General features: G+C 43.9%; 1 long non-coding RNA gene across 1 annotated transcript; it reads left to right on the forward strand.

Annotated features, from left to right (window-relative positions):
- Positions 1 to 1,535: 1,535 nt before the first annotated feature.
- LOC124065671 lies at positions 1,536 to 2,622 on the forward strand. The gene is made up of 2 exons (XR_006844476.1): positions 1,536 to 1,810; positions 2,068 to 2,622. It is a non-coding gene; the product is annotated as an uncharacterized LOC124065671 (long non-coding RNA).
- Positions 2,623 to 15,117: the final 12,495 nt, after the last annotated feature.

Consider the following 15,117-nt stretch of genomic DNA (forward strand, 5'->3'; position numbering starts at 1 on the left):
CAAATGAAAGTTTGACTTTTCCCCAAAGTGTTTCGTCATCCATCTCCAAAATATACCTTATATAAATATATATGTAGTACACGTGGATTTCCATGTCTTTCTCCACTTCCTGAATTAAATCTGAACGCCTCAAGCCCTCGTAGCCAGTCAGAGCAGAGAATCTCATTCGGGTGGGTTCATATTGTCTCTTGAGCGATAAGAGCGTCATTTGTACAAAAGCGTTTCCAGACTTTTTCTGCTTTATCTCCCACTCTGTCTGTTTTAAGTCTTTGAGTCAATATCATGGACTGTTTGAGGCTGTGTGGTGTTGATACATGCTGTGTGCGACTCTGGGAGTTGTAGTCCTGTTGGACGAGAGCAAAGCCCTGATTACCTTGTAGATAAAACTAATCCACGGAGCGAGAGATGGCCAGACAGAGAGAGATGATAATCCTCTGATCCCTGCTGTCTGCCAAGGGAAACCCCATCACACACACACACACAAGCTTTGGTAGTCATAGTGACCATGATTATCACTGGCTGTAATTGCAGCATGAGCATTACACAGTAATTACTTTATTGATCCTGCAGCGGGGAATTCCCTCACAGCAAGTGATACAACATGCACAGTGATCAATATGTGCACCAAACACATGCAAAACATATTCATTTATCTGAACACAAGTAGCCCCAACATATCTTGCTCATGGTCTCCCAGTAAGAAAGGCCTTAAAGTGGCTGCACAGGTGTGGGACGCGTTGAAGCGAAAAGACTGATCCGCTGCAGTCATGTTGGTATTGATAGATGCAGCCCGAAGGCTAAGGGCCGATCAATAAAAGGCATTTCAAAATTAGCTGGTGACAAATCACATTAACCGGGCAACGCTTTCACACTGCGAAATGGCGCTCAGTGTTGCAGCATCTTGTGCCCTGAAGTCCCATAAATTGCACCTTCTCAGGCCGCTGTTGGCTTATTGCTGGAGAGGCATCATAAGGAGGAGGGCGGCACTCGTAACAGCACATCTCGTCTCTGTGTCGGGCTTTTAGCAGCTCCAAAAGCCCGCAAAAGCATAAACACCAGCAGGCAAGCTGAAGAAACTGCGCGCAAGCTTTAATAAACAAAGCAGGAAAAGTCCAGACAACAACAAAATTGGCAGGCAAGAAAAACAGAAGCAGCAGGCTGGACCAAAGGCCAAAAAACTAAGGAGAAATAAACAAACTAAAGAAAGAACAAACCAGGGAGGTGCAGGAAAACCAAACAGCAGACGCCAGAACAACAAAACTTTAGACAACTTCAGCTGCAGAAGCACAGGGGAAACTAATCGGGTCAGTCAAAAAGGCGGGACGACACAGAGACAGGAAGTGAAAGGCAAACAAAATAAAAACAACAACTCAACTGAAAGCCCAAAGCACGACACCGGGACTGGTGTTTCAGCCTGGCCTTCGTCAGTGAGCGTATTCTGCTTTCCCTCTCTGCGCATGAAAATGTTCTTCAGTGGAAGGAACCGGATGTTGTCACGAAGTCGACCTCTAACCTTTACTGTGCGGCCTCCCTCCTCCAAATTATTAGTGAGACTCTGTTGTTAGCGCCGGCGGCTGGTGTAGTATTGGTGCAGTTCACACTGGTCACCGCTAGATGTCAGTAAAGCAGTGCTCGACGTGTCACTGAAGAGTCGTGCTCACAGATTTGAACACCTGAACCTGCTGCACCTGAAGCCTGCTCGTGATCTCCCGGCTTCACGACGCAGCCAGTCGCTGTGTATACAAGGAACTACCACTGGTGTGTGATCTTGAACTTTATGCGACTGTGATGTCCTCACAAGGAGCAAAATGTACGAATTAAGCGCCACTTGAAGTCAGTCACCGTTTCTATGTGTTGGTTTATGTTTGAATTTAGCTCATGTTAGGTTGAGGCAAAGGGTTAGTGATTAAATGTCAGATTAAATGTCATGCTTATATGTCAGGGAAGAAATTCAAACCCAGGAAATGCAAGACAACAAAGTTAAAATCTTGCCCTTGTGCCATTTTATTCTGGCTCCTGTCCAACAAATCTGCACACACAGTCAGTTTTATTTCTGTTCTCTTGCAGGCACATAAACACAACATCAAAGTCAGCAGCAGCTGCACGGAGGGAATGTTGAAGCGAAATGATCTGTCATCCCTACAGGAAGGCTGCGTGTCCACTCCAGAGACCTGTCCTTACAGGACCAGCTCCCTCTTCTGCTGCTTTGTAATGGAAAAGGACACCGTGCTGACTTTTGGGACCTGGAATGCAAAGACAACATCAGCAGAGTGAAATACTCAGCAGGGAGGAGGCTTTTACGGACAAGTTCTCCCAACATGACTGGAGTTATAGGAAAACACCACCACCCAGTGGACAAAGACAGGAATTACAAAAAAATTACTGAATTTCTGAACACTAAAAAAATTATGTTAGCAGATGATGTGTGTGATGAGGGACAGCAGTCCAGCACTTCAGTGGGAATATGTTTAAAACATATTATTTTTTATTTTGCATAATAAACAGTATGAACCTGTTCATTTTGTTTTCTTAGTGCTATCATCACCAACATGTACTTGAGGTTATTACACCGCAGACCAGGACATAATCACTATCCCCGTTTTTTAGAAATATGATTTTCAAGTAAAGGTGGCCTCTGTGTGTATGCTCAAACACAACACGTGTGAAAGTGTTTTACTTCTGCTCACCCACAAACTCTTAAAGGTGACACGTTCCCTCTGGCCACGTTGCTTCTGCGATGACCTTCATCTTCCAAAGGACAGCAGGAAGACTCCCGATGTCGACTCGTTATCAAATGTTATCTCACGGGCAGAAACACATTAGGGTGCAAATGCACTGAGATGCAGGGTGTTGTCATAAAAATCCATATTTTGTATTAATAATGGATGAATTGACTACATGTGTTTGAAAAGAGTCGCTCTTGGAAACAAACGCTCAGAGAATAACCACTAAAGTCTGCAGTCCGAGTCTCTCAGCTCTGAGGAGAATTTCAACATCTTCTAACTGATTGTTCATCTTCACTGGTTTGCTTCAGTCTCACCGGCACCAAATCAAAGTGTTCAGACCTTTTAATTTAAGTTGTACTGTAATTGTACTAATACCACACTTTACACGAAATTGCATGAAAAAATAAACAAAAGCATGTAAGTAATGAGGAAAATATATTTAAAGTGCCAGAGGAAGAAGAAGAAGGATTCATTGCAGGAAACAGTGAGATCTTTTCCTCAGAAGGAGCTCACTTTCGACTTTAAATGATCAGAAACACGAAGATGAAGATGCTTCTGCTGCATGTGGAAGTTTGTCAGTGCTGCAGGTGAAGTGAAAACCAACCTGACAGCTAAAGTACTCTGTCTCACACACACGTGTTGTTAACGTGTTGTTCTGACACGTGCACATTTTACATTTGAGCCCCATTGAGCTGCATATGCATATCACACATCGCTAGTGTGACAAACTCTTCTCCTTTCGTCCTGTTTTAACCTTTTGAAGAGTGACTTCGGGCAGACACTTTTATCGGTTTGTCAGGTCGCTAGCAGAGATTTGAAGTTCACCTCCTGCTGAGAACCTCATTCTCAACCAGAATGAGTTTTTTCATTCTTTTAGATGAAGTTATTACTTGTTTTTATTTTTCTCAGATGACACGAAAACACAAGAGACGCAGAACAATGTTGAGCATGTGAAACATTTGTCAGGTGATAACTGCTGCGGCTAAGTGTGGGTGTTTCTAACTTCCTGTTGGCGACAGGAGCAGCTGTGACCCGCCCTGATTCTGCTGATTTCCACCTGGACGTCATCTTGACTGCGACTGGTGGAGAAGGTAACAGAGAGCAGAAGCTTTGTTCAGGGGTGACTCTGACAAAAGACAAATCATGTGCACAAACAAATGAAAAGTGAACGAATAAGCACTCGTGCAAGGTTACTGTGCTTTTGCCACCGGCTGGCTTTGAAAGAAAGAAGCAAAGAGAGGAAAAATGAAAGGGGAGGAGGATGTGGAGGTGATGTGCTGATGAAAATGACAAAAGATTGCTGGTACACAAAGACTAATTGGAGTGATGGCTCCCTGACACAAACCTTGTATTTTACATAAACAGACTGTGTGCATGTGGAGATGGTGTGTGTGTCTGAGTGTGTGTGTGTGTGTGTGTGTGGGTTTGGTGTTGTCATGCTGTACCGGGGTGTATGTGTAGGTGTTGTTTGTGCTTGTCAAAAGGACACAGCGACCATGTGTAAACGCATTGTGTGCACGTCTTAATGCTGGAGGAAAAGCCAAACTCGGAGCCTTTTTCAGAATATCTCCACCTTTGCAGCAGAGCAGCAGTGAATGTGGATGCTCGCGTTAGTCACAGTGAATCATCGCTCTGAACAAAAAGCGTAGACGCAGCTCGACTCCGGAGGCTGGTGGGAGAAGAAGAAGACGGGAAGAGGAGAAGATGGTGACACCTACAGATGTCTCAAGGACAGCCAAATGGGAAAATGAAAATATGTTCAAAACATGATCAGGGATGCTGGAAATAATCAGTGATGGAACTCAAGTGTGCATCACTGAAGGCAAAGCAATCAGTTGATAAGTCTGAGAACTGAGCTGACTTTTAAAAAAGCAGTTTTTTCTCCCGTGCATGAACTACAATCTGAAACATCTAAATTTAGACAATCTACGTGTTTATGAATCCTTAGGAAATAAGCATTTGGCCTCCTCTAAAGCCTGAGGCAAAATTCTGGGAGAATGTGAAGTGTAAAACATTCATGGTAATCTGAGATAATAAAGGGAAATTATGAACTTAAAACAAAAATCACCGTTACAAGCTTTCCTGCGATATCAGGACTTGTTTCTCTCAAAGCTCTCGATGTTTGCTGCTGCAGCAGCACAATCGAGTACATTGGCTTTCAGCTGAGAAATGACACCAGTGTGTAATTACTCTTGAAGGTTTAGAGATACCAAAGTGCTGCTGTCACAGTCATCATGTCAGTAACTGCACAGCCAGTCTGAGTTTTCTGATTCTTCGGTGATTATCTGGGGCTGACAGGTGCTGATTATACAGATGTTTGTTCACTGAATTAACTCTGATGGGGTGAACCTATGAAACTGGACCGACTGTGTTGAGCGCTGATGATTTTGTTGTTTCAGGAGTTGTGCCCACTAAGGTCCTGCAGTTGGACAAAGACTATGCTGAGTTGCTGGCTGTGGAGCAGCCCTCAGCACTGCGACATCCAGCTCGCATCCCATACTGTCAACAAGCCTCCTGGGAGTCACAATGTCATAATGGAACACATCAGTCCGAGCTGCATGGTGTTATTGTTTTAGATATTACAGTTTCTGTCCTCACACTGAGATCCCTCCAGCTCTGCTCCTCTGCGTTTGCCATACGAGGATGATAATAAAACCTCAGTGAAATAAAGAAAGAACATAAGAGAGGAGAGGAAAGATTTCTTTTGGACCACCAACTTTCAAACTGACCAGTTAGGTTGCATCTGGACCTCACAGGTGGGATGAAGCATCATGAGGGTACCTGACAGGAGAACAGTGAGCAGGAAGGCGGGAGAAAAAAACAACAATGCCCACAAACAGCAGAGTGGCAAACAAGAATAAGTTCTGGACAAGATAAACTTTTCCAAATTTAACTTCCAGTTTTATGTGCGATGTGACAGCTTCTCTGCCCACTTAACCTTCTATAGAAGCACTCAAACCAAAAATGAGAGCAGCACTAATCTGAAATAATGCTTGAATTAGCAAGATTGTATGAAAATACATTAAATTGATGGTATTTCCATAAAACATATCTCCTTACAGAGCTGGGTAATATGCCGAAACAGATTTTAATGGCTTTTGGGATTCATTCCTGAGCGTCCACTGGTCCCACAGGAGCCGTGCATCCTGGGTAACGAGGTAGAGTCAGCAGGCTATGGAGGAGGCCATGTTTCCTCAGCGTGTGGAAGCACTTTGTGTGACTGCTACCTTCATCTGCTAGGGACCAGCGGAGCTATCTGGGGAAAATCATTAAGGGTGAAAAGATACCACGATGTCCATCTGTACTGCTGTCTGCGTTATAAGCGCAGAGCTGGTTAGCTTAGCTTAACATAATGACTGCAAACAGGGAGAAACAACTGGCCAGAAGAATAAAACAACAAACTGAACCTCATCTCAAACACACCGTAACTGCTCACTGAGACTGGTGAAAGGCAGCGCTGAATGTGAAATGAATGTTAATTATTCCGACATTAGGGTTAGAAAAGGTCTGACTCTGGTGTCCTCTGCACAGTCCCTGGTTTGTCTAATTTGTCTGAACCAAAACTTATTCCATCTGAACAATCTGAAGGTCGCGTGAGAGTCCTAAAAATAATGGCTTTAAATACCAAATAATACGCTGCAAACACCTTCAAAATCAGATCCAGCAAAAACACAATGCCCCAGACACTGAGCATGACTCACATTTTTAAGTAATATTATTTCCTCGGCATCTGACGCCTGCAGCACTTTGCTAAATGTGGCTGAATTCTACTGTAGATTAGTCAGGCAGCGTCTCATTTGTCGGATGATGATGAGCAGAAAATTACCCGTTTCACACACCTCCACCATTTATTTAGGCTACTGTTTCCACTCTGAAGAGCCAAATGACTGAAGGAGAAGATGAGTGAGCGTCTGTCATGCAGGGAGTTGAGATGTGCAGAGATGCGCCCGTTAGCCTGCAGCTCCGACACTCCACCCGCCTCACCCACAAACTGGGAGCTCTGTGAGCAGGTTCAAGCTCCGATAAAATGGGATTTATTGCATTTTTTTCAGTGCAGGCATTTTTAGCTTGATGCCTGATGTATAACATCTGCCTCTGCCTTTAAAACGCCTCTGCTGGAATGCAAGGAAGAGTCAGACTTGATGAAAAATTCTTCTAGGAATCAGGTCAGTCACACTGAAGGCTTCAGATCATTGTCAGGTCGGGAGTCCTCTGTGGACGAAGCCGACAGCCGTGGAACAGCGCGGAGACTGTCGGCTCTCATCACAGTATAAGTAGGTCAATGGCAATCAAGAAACATTAGCGAGAGGTACGACTGACGGCTGATGACCTCTCCTATGTGAAGATCTTACATTAATAGAACAGTAACTTATGGTGTCCTACACTGCACAAACCTCAGCTACGGCGCTGTGGGATCCTCCCGGACCTGCAAAGACCCTAACATGCTGTCGCAAAATTGTAGTAATTAGATCACACATCTTGTTTTATTTTTGCTTTTGAGTCATGTTTCTTTTCGTACGGACTGTACAGAGCGCAGTGAAGGTGCAGGGTTGTCATCTGAGCTGAGCTGTGCTGTAAGAGCAGAGTTAAAAAGAGTCAAGCTTTCCTACTTCACAACTTTTGAAGAAGTGCAAATCACCACATACAAAACACACGTCTCAGTTGACTTGTAGAGCGACTGTGTGTGTGTGTGTGTGTGTGTGTGTGTGTGTGTGTGTGTTGTGAAGTCGTGCAGATTCAGTTACCCCGGTCCTTAAAGTTTCATTGCCCTATGGGAGTTCATTCAGGGAGGCAGGAAGTTGTGGTTCTCCCTGACTGATGCACACACACACACACACACACACACACACACGCTTTTGTCTTCCTGTCAGAAAGATGCACAGACCTCAGATGAAAGCAGGCTTCAACCCAGTGAAGTATGTGGAACAAACACGCACTTTTCCTGAGGAGATGTTACATACATGACAGTGAACTCAGTGAGAGTTTTACCATAAATTCAGATGTATAAAATTTATCTAAATTATGACTCCATGACATCTTGAGTTCAAAACGATTCTGCCAAGCCTTCCTCTCCCCTGGTTCTTTGTCTCACCTGACCATCCCAGGTGTAAAGTAAACCCTGATTAGATCACTGGAAGGAAAATGAACAGGACTCTGAATCCTGACTACCAGGATCAATAACCACTGATTTATATTCATACGAACACACACACACACACACATACGCACACACAAACCTCTCTCGTTGTATTTGTCGGGACGCTCATTGATTGAATTAATTCCCTCAGCCACTAACCCTAATCTTCACCCTCACCACTCAGTGTCTCATCTTAATGCCTACCGTGATCTAAATGTAATCCTAACAGTTAACTACAAACCACATGCATTTTACATTACAGCTAAGTGATTCCAGGCAGCCATTTATTTCCTTTCGTTTCAGCGCCGGAGTTGGAACCGGCTCAGGCAGCTGCTCAAAACAGGAGCGTGGAAGTTCATTCCTGACCTTGACAAGAGCTTGTGTGACAAAGAAATGTCAACTCTAAGATCCACTGACAAGCAGAAACATCAGCTGACACGAGTAACGCTTCACACTTGACGGTGCCTGAACCACCTCCACAAGCTGATGAGGACCCTGAGATGCTGAAGATGGCTCAGATCAAGATAACAACCTGATCTAATCTGTAGTCAGGGCTCGCAGTGTGCTATAATAGTCCACACAGCATCATAACGACCACTTATGAAGCCGCGTAGTCGTTTATATGCATTACAAGACATTGTGCTCATAGAAACAAACAACAAAACACCCCACAATGATTTAATCAGTACTCACTTGAATAACCAATGACATAGAGGCATCACGCAGCAGTTCAGTTATTGAAAGTCACGATCACGATGATCTCTTTCAGTTCTTGGAGCACACACTCATATACCCACACAACAGTCGGCCTTGCAAAAATAATAATAATAAAAATAAATATATAAACAAATAAAGATCCTTCTGCACAGATAGCCTTCCCACGGTCTTCATGCTTCACTTCCACAGGCTCTGAGGAGCTCGAGTGACTAAGAAACAGACAAAAGTGACGACTAATGATCTGAAATCTCCTGTATGGGGTAACAGGTCTCTTCATTGCATATCAAACAGCTCGTGAGCACAGATCTGCCTTCTCTTGAGATCCTCGCTCCTGTAATGCCAATATGAACACGCACTTAACGCCACCGCACAGGAAGGGAACATCAGGGTTAGATTATGCTGTGGAACCTCGGTGCAGTGACTTTCATGATTTAATCCTTCAGTGCTATAGGAGTCATCCTGAGCCAGAGGAGAAGGGAGGCAAAGTTTAACTCCTCCATCCGACGGGGTGAGGCGTCTCTTGACCTCAGTGCTGAACTGATTTTGCGCTGCTACGTGGGAAGCGTTTTCTACTGTTCTCATTAACTGTAGTGATTATTAGTGCAGCTGACAGCTTGCAAATGTGCAGATTTTAGTGCAGGTCTGTAATGTAAGAAGGTGAATACAGGTCTGACAGGTGCTGGGAACCTACAGGAGGTAGTAGAAATCACAAAACAAAGACCCCAAACCACAAGAAAAATGCTAGAACTTTAGCAACACGAGGCATGAAGACAAATTAGCAAAGACTGGGGGAAAAGCCAGACTTAATTATACTATAGAGGGAGGATGAAAACACAGAAGACAGGAAATGCGAAAGAAAACGAGACACATAAGAGAGAAACCTTCAAAATAAAGCAGGAAACTAGTTAATAAAACATCAAATCGTGACAGAAACTTTGTGGAGCATTTGATGGTGGAGACCAAAGCAGAGCAAAGGTGATAAACATCAGATTGAGATTCATCTTTTCTTTTCTTTTTTTTTTTTTCCCAGCTGTGTGAAATCACCTTTAGTCATCTGTTTTTCAAGTCAAAAGTGAAGTGATTTTGAAAGTTACTTGTTTTGTGCAGTCTGTGCAGTAGTGATGGGAGATTATCAAGTAATCAAGTCTGACGTGTACTTCAAGTTTGTAATTTGGCTCATGTCCCATCTGCTAACATGGTGGAGGAGGAGTTTATGGGCTGTACTGCAGCCAGCCACCAGTATGTTTTGGCTGCAGTTTTGGTGAGCTCATGTCGTCCATCTTTATATGCAGTCACTGTTGCATCCACATGACTGCATCACTTGACACAGGCCCTCTGGTGCCCTGGTCCTCAGCTGTCGAGGACACTGGGAGACAGCAAAGACACTACCAGTGTTCAGACCACGATACCCCTTTGTCCAGCCCGGTGTGCCCTTCAACAAAGAGACAGCTACTCACACAACCCGACAGAGCAGAAAGCTCGGCCTGGTGTCTGTCGTCACGCCTGTAGCACCCTCAGGTCCACTGTCTCTTCTGTTACAAGGCCTCCCTCCTCTGCTCTCTGCAGCTGGTATTCTTCTGTCTCTCAGGTTGTCCTCTGAGCCAGCCATGACACTGACCTGTCGCCACCTGCTGTCTGTCTTAGACTGGCTCAAAAAACAGGAGTGGGTAATCTGCGCTGCCACTGAACATTCTGTATCCTGATTGGTTGAAATGTGTGAATTTTCAGCTTTTAGTAACTGGGCTGCTCTGATACACGTTTCTTTGCATTTCAATTCAATTGGGAACTTTGGCTTAAGGTTATTTGTGTAACCACAGCCAGCAGCATGACCAGAAATATATAAATATCTGCAATTAGAACTATGCAAATTACATTTTTAAAAGTATGCAATAATGGCATGAATCTGGATTTAGTTTTACAAATGAGGTAGCCTGCAGGTGTGACCAGCTGCTGGGGGGAGGAGGGATGAGCCAAGAGGAAATGGGATCATTACTGAACAGAAGACCTAAAGAGATGTGGAGAGCTCACGGGAAAGAGTGAGAGGGAATAGATGTCATCAGTATCCATCCCATCTCAGCTCGGAATGGCCATGGTTTTACGCGCCATATTGCTTTGCTCTTGGTGAGCCTGGATGGTCAACAGGTGTGAAAGGATCACAGGTTTGTTGTCTTTACAAACAAGACGTTGTGTGTTTGGGTCAGAAACACAGAAGTCACAACTTGAATGTGGATGCAGCATCAGCTGACTCTGAGCTGGCCTCCCTCCTGCCCACAGATGCCTCCACAGCCACAGCTTGACCCCAGCACAGGTGGATCTCCTGGGATCTCAGTGGCTGTCACCTCCCATCTCATCACAGTCTGGTTGGCCCATATGTTCCTGTGGCAGGTGTCCTCCTCTCTGTCACCTTTGTGCACTGTGACCCCCCCCCCCTTGAACAGAGAAACTGGAGTGTATCCCATAGAGGAAGGAGCTATTTTAAGGACTGGTCGTATGTGAAATAATGTTCATATGGTTTTGTTTATTTAAGCACATTCATGGGACAGGAATATGTCACTGAGGAGTATTTGTCGGCTTGGTGACAGGACAAAAATAAAACATGTCACATCAGTTATTCATACTTTTTAATAGATGTAGATGTACAGAAAGGGTTTTTCAACATTAACAGGTTTTAACATATAATTTCAGAATTAGAAGAATATCTGAATGATAAGTGTTCAAAGATAAACTCCAGTCAGATTGTCTATATCATAATTAATCTTTTGCTTTCCTGATCCTGTCACATGTAGGTTGTATTTTCATGCCTCCTTGGCATCCTTCCTCCTGCCTCTGTTTTCTTGTTCTCGCCTTTGGCTGACGGATTGAAAGCTTGGTGCAGGCCTGAACCAAATGGATTTCTGTTGTGGACTGAGATGGTTTATTGAGTGGATTTTCTGCCTTCTGGGAAGCTGTCAATATGCCAAACTTCGAAAGACTGCCTTTGATTTGTTAGTCTAGTCCATCCAACCTGTTAGTGAAGAAAAGGTCATGTGTATGTGTGTGTATTTTGTCAGATTTGTTGAGGTGGTCGTGTTTCCCGTTGCAGAAGAAAAACAAAAGCAGTTTCCAGTCCATTAATTTGGCAACAAAAGCAAATAAAGGTTTGGCATACTGGATGATGATTCAGTAACTCCTTAATCCTTTTAAACAATGCATCATCTCCTTTTGAAATAAAATATGGCAGCAGAGTGAACATCTAATCAGACTACATGATTGCAAGGCTTCCCTCCTCCTCTGAGAGTCCAAAGCTGAGACTGAAGTTTCCATGTGTGCCATTTAGGATGGAAATGGTGAGGACAAAATATTTAAAAGACTTTGGCAGCAATGATGTAGAAGATCCCTTGCTGGGTCACATTATTATTGTATTTTTTTTGTCTTTTCTAACGACAAATTAAATATTCTTATCTTTGCACATGTTTTTCTTTGCATTTATAGGCTGGGATTAGGATCTGACATGCCAATGTTTCACTTACTGTCATCATTTACTCTGAAGTTTTGCTTTTCCTTTTATCGCCTGTTGTTGTCTCAGTGTTTCATGTAAAGTGTTCTGCAGTACCATCTTTATGAAGCGTCTTCTCCACTGCAGCAGCGTTGCAAGCGTAAGAATGGAGCAACACTCGAAGGACAGAAACCCAAAATCAAGGAAGAAAATAATTCACTTAAACACAGAAAGGACAACAGAGTTCTGCTTTGTTCACGATGGCATTGATCCCAGGGGCCGGTTTTTGTGATCCAACAAAAACAGTGAAGTGTGGATCCTTTACAATTGGAAACACTGCCTGCTGCAATGAATCGTGGCTCAGTTATTTCACACTGATGGGAACACTGGGGAAATGGTTTCACACACAGTAAAAGTGCTCTGAGGCTTTGTTAATCACAGCGGGAATCGTTTTTTTTCCACCTCGCTCTCTCTTTTACTGATGTATCTAACCTCCCAATTAGGTTAAAGGCACAAAGAGCTCTGCACCTCACAAAGTTCAGACTGAAACTCCAGACGGCTCGGATGAAACTGCTGTGCTTTGTTCAGAACACTGCCTGTGCTCACCTGAGATCGTTGTACCATAATGTCCCTCCCAAAATATCAAGGTTCAGGTGCTGCAGTATGGACACTGGGCTGTCTCAGGAGAACGCCATATCACGTTCATGTAAAGGTCATCTTTCAGTTTGGAAAGCCCAACCAAACCCAAAGCGGTTAAAAACATCCTGAAAGTTTTCGTTACGTTTATACATGCGTTACATCACTCAGAATATGCTGAGCGTCATATGATGTGATTTTTAGAAATGTGGATGTGATTTGCACTAATGAAAATGCCAAATTTTTATCCCGCAGACGGCTGCGTCGAGCTCCCACGCTGGCAGCTTGGCAGCAGCACGACGCTCCATCGGTTAATGAGCGGCTCTGGTTCAGCGGAGCAACACGCCATTTTGTGCCTGTTTCAGAAAAACACATTTTTCTCCTGTGACACATCATATGACCAGAGCTGTCAGGTGGTCCACTTTTAGTTTACAACATTTTTACTTACCTTCTAAAAACTTTTTCATTAAATGCAATTCAAAGTCCTTTAAATTGTTTACAATTTGCCCTCTATTCATTGGCCTTATCCCTTAGAACTCTATTTTGACAAGCAGATGTTAAGTTTGACTTTTATTTAGTTTAACTTACTGTTTTTCAGTTAGCTTCAGATTGTTTGTGTCAGTGACAGTAAGAGCGTTAATACTGATTAGAAACAAAGATGGTGGAGCTGCTGATTGTCCCTCCAGTGTGTTGGAGTCAGTGTGCGGCTGTAGCGATGGCGATGGTGTGGACTCACCGTTGGCGACGGGAACCGAGGGTCTTTTCTGTCTCAGTAACGGATTTTAGGGGACTGGGAAATCAGAACCATTTGTCAACATCGACAGCTGTGCCGGCAGTGAAAGCAGGAAACCTCCTGACACACTGGACTGACTTATGAGCTTTGGGGCCTTTTGGGAAGGACAAAACCCTCATTTCTCTGCCTCATTCGCTGAATCTGTGGCTGATTTTAACCTCTTCCTGCTCAGACACGTTCAGCTCCGCAAAGCCTGCACTGTTAGACTGAAAACAAAAAACCACAGCATCCATTCAAGAGGAAAGTAAAGCCTGAAATGAGATAATGACTCAGTCTGGATGAGTTGATTTACAATATTTATCTGTTTAAAAATAAAACAGAAAGTGAAAGAAGCAAAAACAAAGATGTGATCATAAAGGTGGATGTGGACTAAGCTGGATACCAATCAGCCCAGAGGTCCAGACCGCCAGAGAGCCCCAAAAGCCTCCAGCTCGCAGTGCTGTTGTTGATTGGGATTTGAGTAATTTGAGAGGCTGGCATCACGGGATCCAGTAATGGGAACAGCGTGAGATGAGTGAGTGAGATCAGAATAGCTGAATGAGTAACTGGCAACCAAAGTGGCTAATGACAAAGGCAGGAGACTACCAAAGTGAGGTGAGAGTAGCTGACTTAGTTACTGGAAATGGCAGGAAGTTGCCGAAGTGACACAGCTTGTAAAACCAGCAGAGCTCAGCTAAAATTATCACCACTTATTCAGTTGATGTTATGCCTTACATGGTAAATATTCAAATAATCAACTGACAGCAACAATGTGGTATCCAAGCATCGGAGTCGTCAGGATGCAGCAGTTCCCTCATTGTTCGCCTTGGTTTTCTTCCTGCCTGCTGTTTTGGTCTGTCCCTGTTTGTCTTCTTCTGTCTTCTTGTCTGTCTGGACACCTTGGCTTGGTTACCTGGTTTTCATCCTCTCTTCACCAGAACAAACAGTTGCTCCTTGTGGTGAAGGACTCAGTCCAGGTATCCAGTCTTTGTGGCGATTCGCTGTTTCCATGAGCTTCAGGTTAAATGTTCAGAAGCCTGCTGCACTCCACACTCAGTTCTCTGCTCCTGGACCTCAGTCCTGTCTCAAGACCACTTTCTCCACCCAGTCAGCTTCATCTCCAGACCATCGTCCTCAGTCTTCTGTTCCTCCCTCTTGGTCTCTGACCTCAGTGTCGCTGTCAAGCTAAGAAATCTCTTTGCAAACCCACTCGTGAAAATTAAAGACTTTATTAACTCAAACTCTCAGCCTCGGTGTGTTTTGTTCTGAAACGTGGGTTCAAAGAAATGTAGCCTGAAAGAAAACCTAACAGGTGTACTGTTTTCTGTGGTTCTGAGCAAAATACTGTGAAAGTACTGTATTGAAGTTCCAAATGAAAGTCTGCTGTGTTCTCTGGATTTGAAGAGCACTTGAAGGTTAATAATCGTGTGTATGAAGGCAAATAGTTGGTTGACAACATGCCGTGGTTTCCGGGCAACACGTGTGAGTGTTTCCACCTCAAGATGCGGCTCTATTCAAAGCTGTGTGTCGAGGTAATCGTGAGCTGCTATGCTGTAAAACTTTTGCCAGCAGGTGTGTGTTGTGTAACTATAATGTTCCTCAAAATGCAATTTCACGTGTTGGCACTCATCAATATTGAAGGCTGTGGAAAAGA

This window comes from Scatophagus argus, chromosome 10 (genome assembly GCF_020382885.2).
Source record: "Scatophagus argus isolate fScaArg1 chromosome 10, fScaArg1.pri, whole genome shotgun sequence".
Taxonomy (NCBI): Eukaryota; Metazoa; Chordata; class Actinopteri; family Scatophagidae; genus Scatophagus; species Scatophagus argus.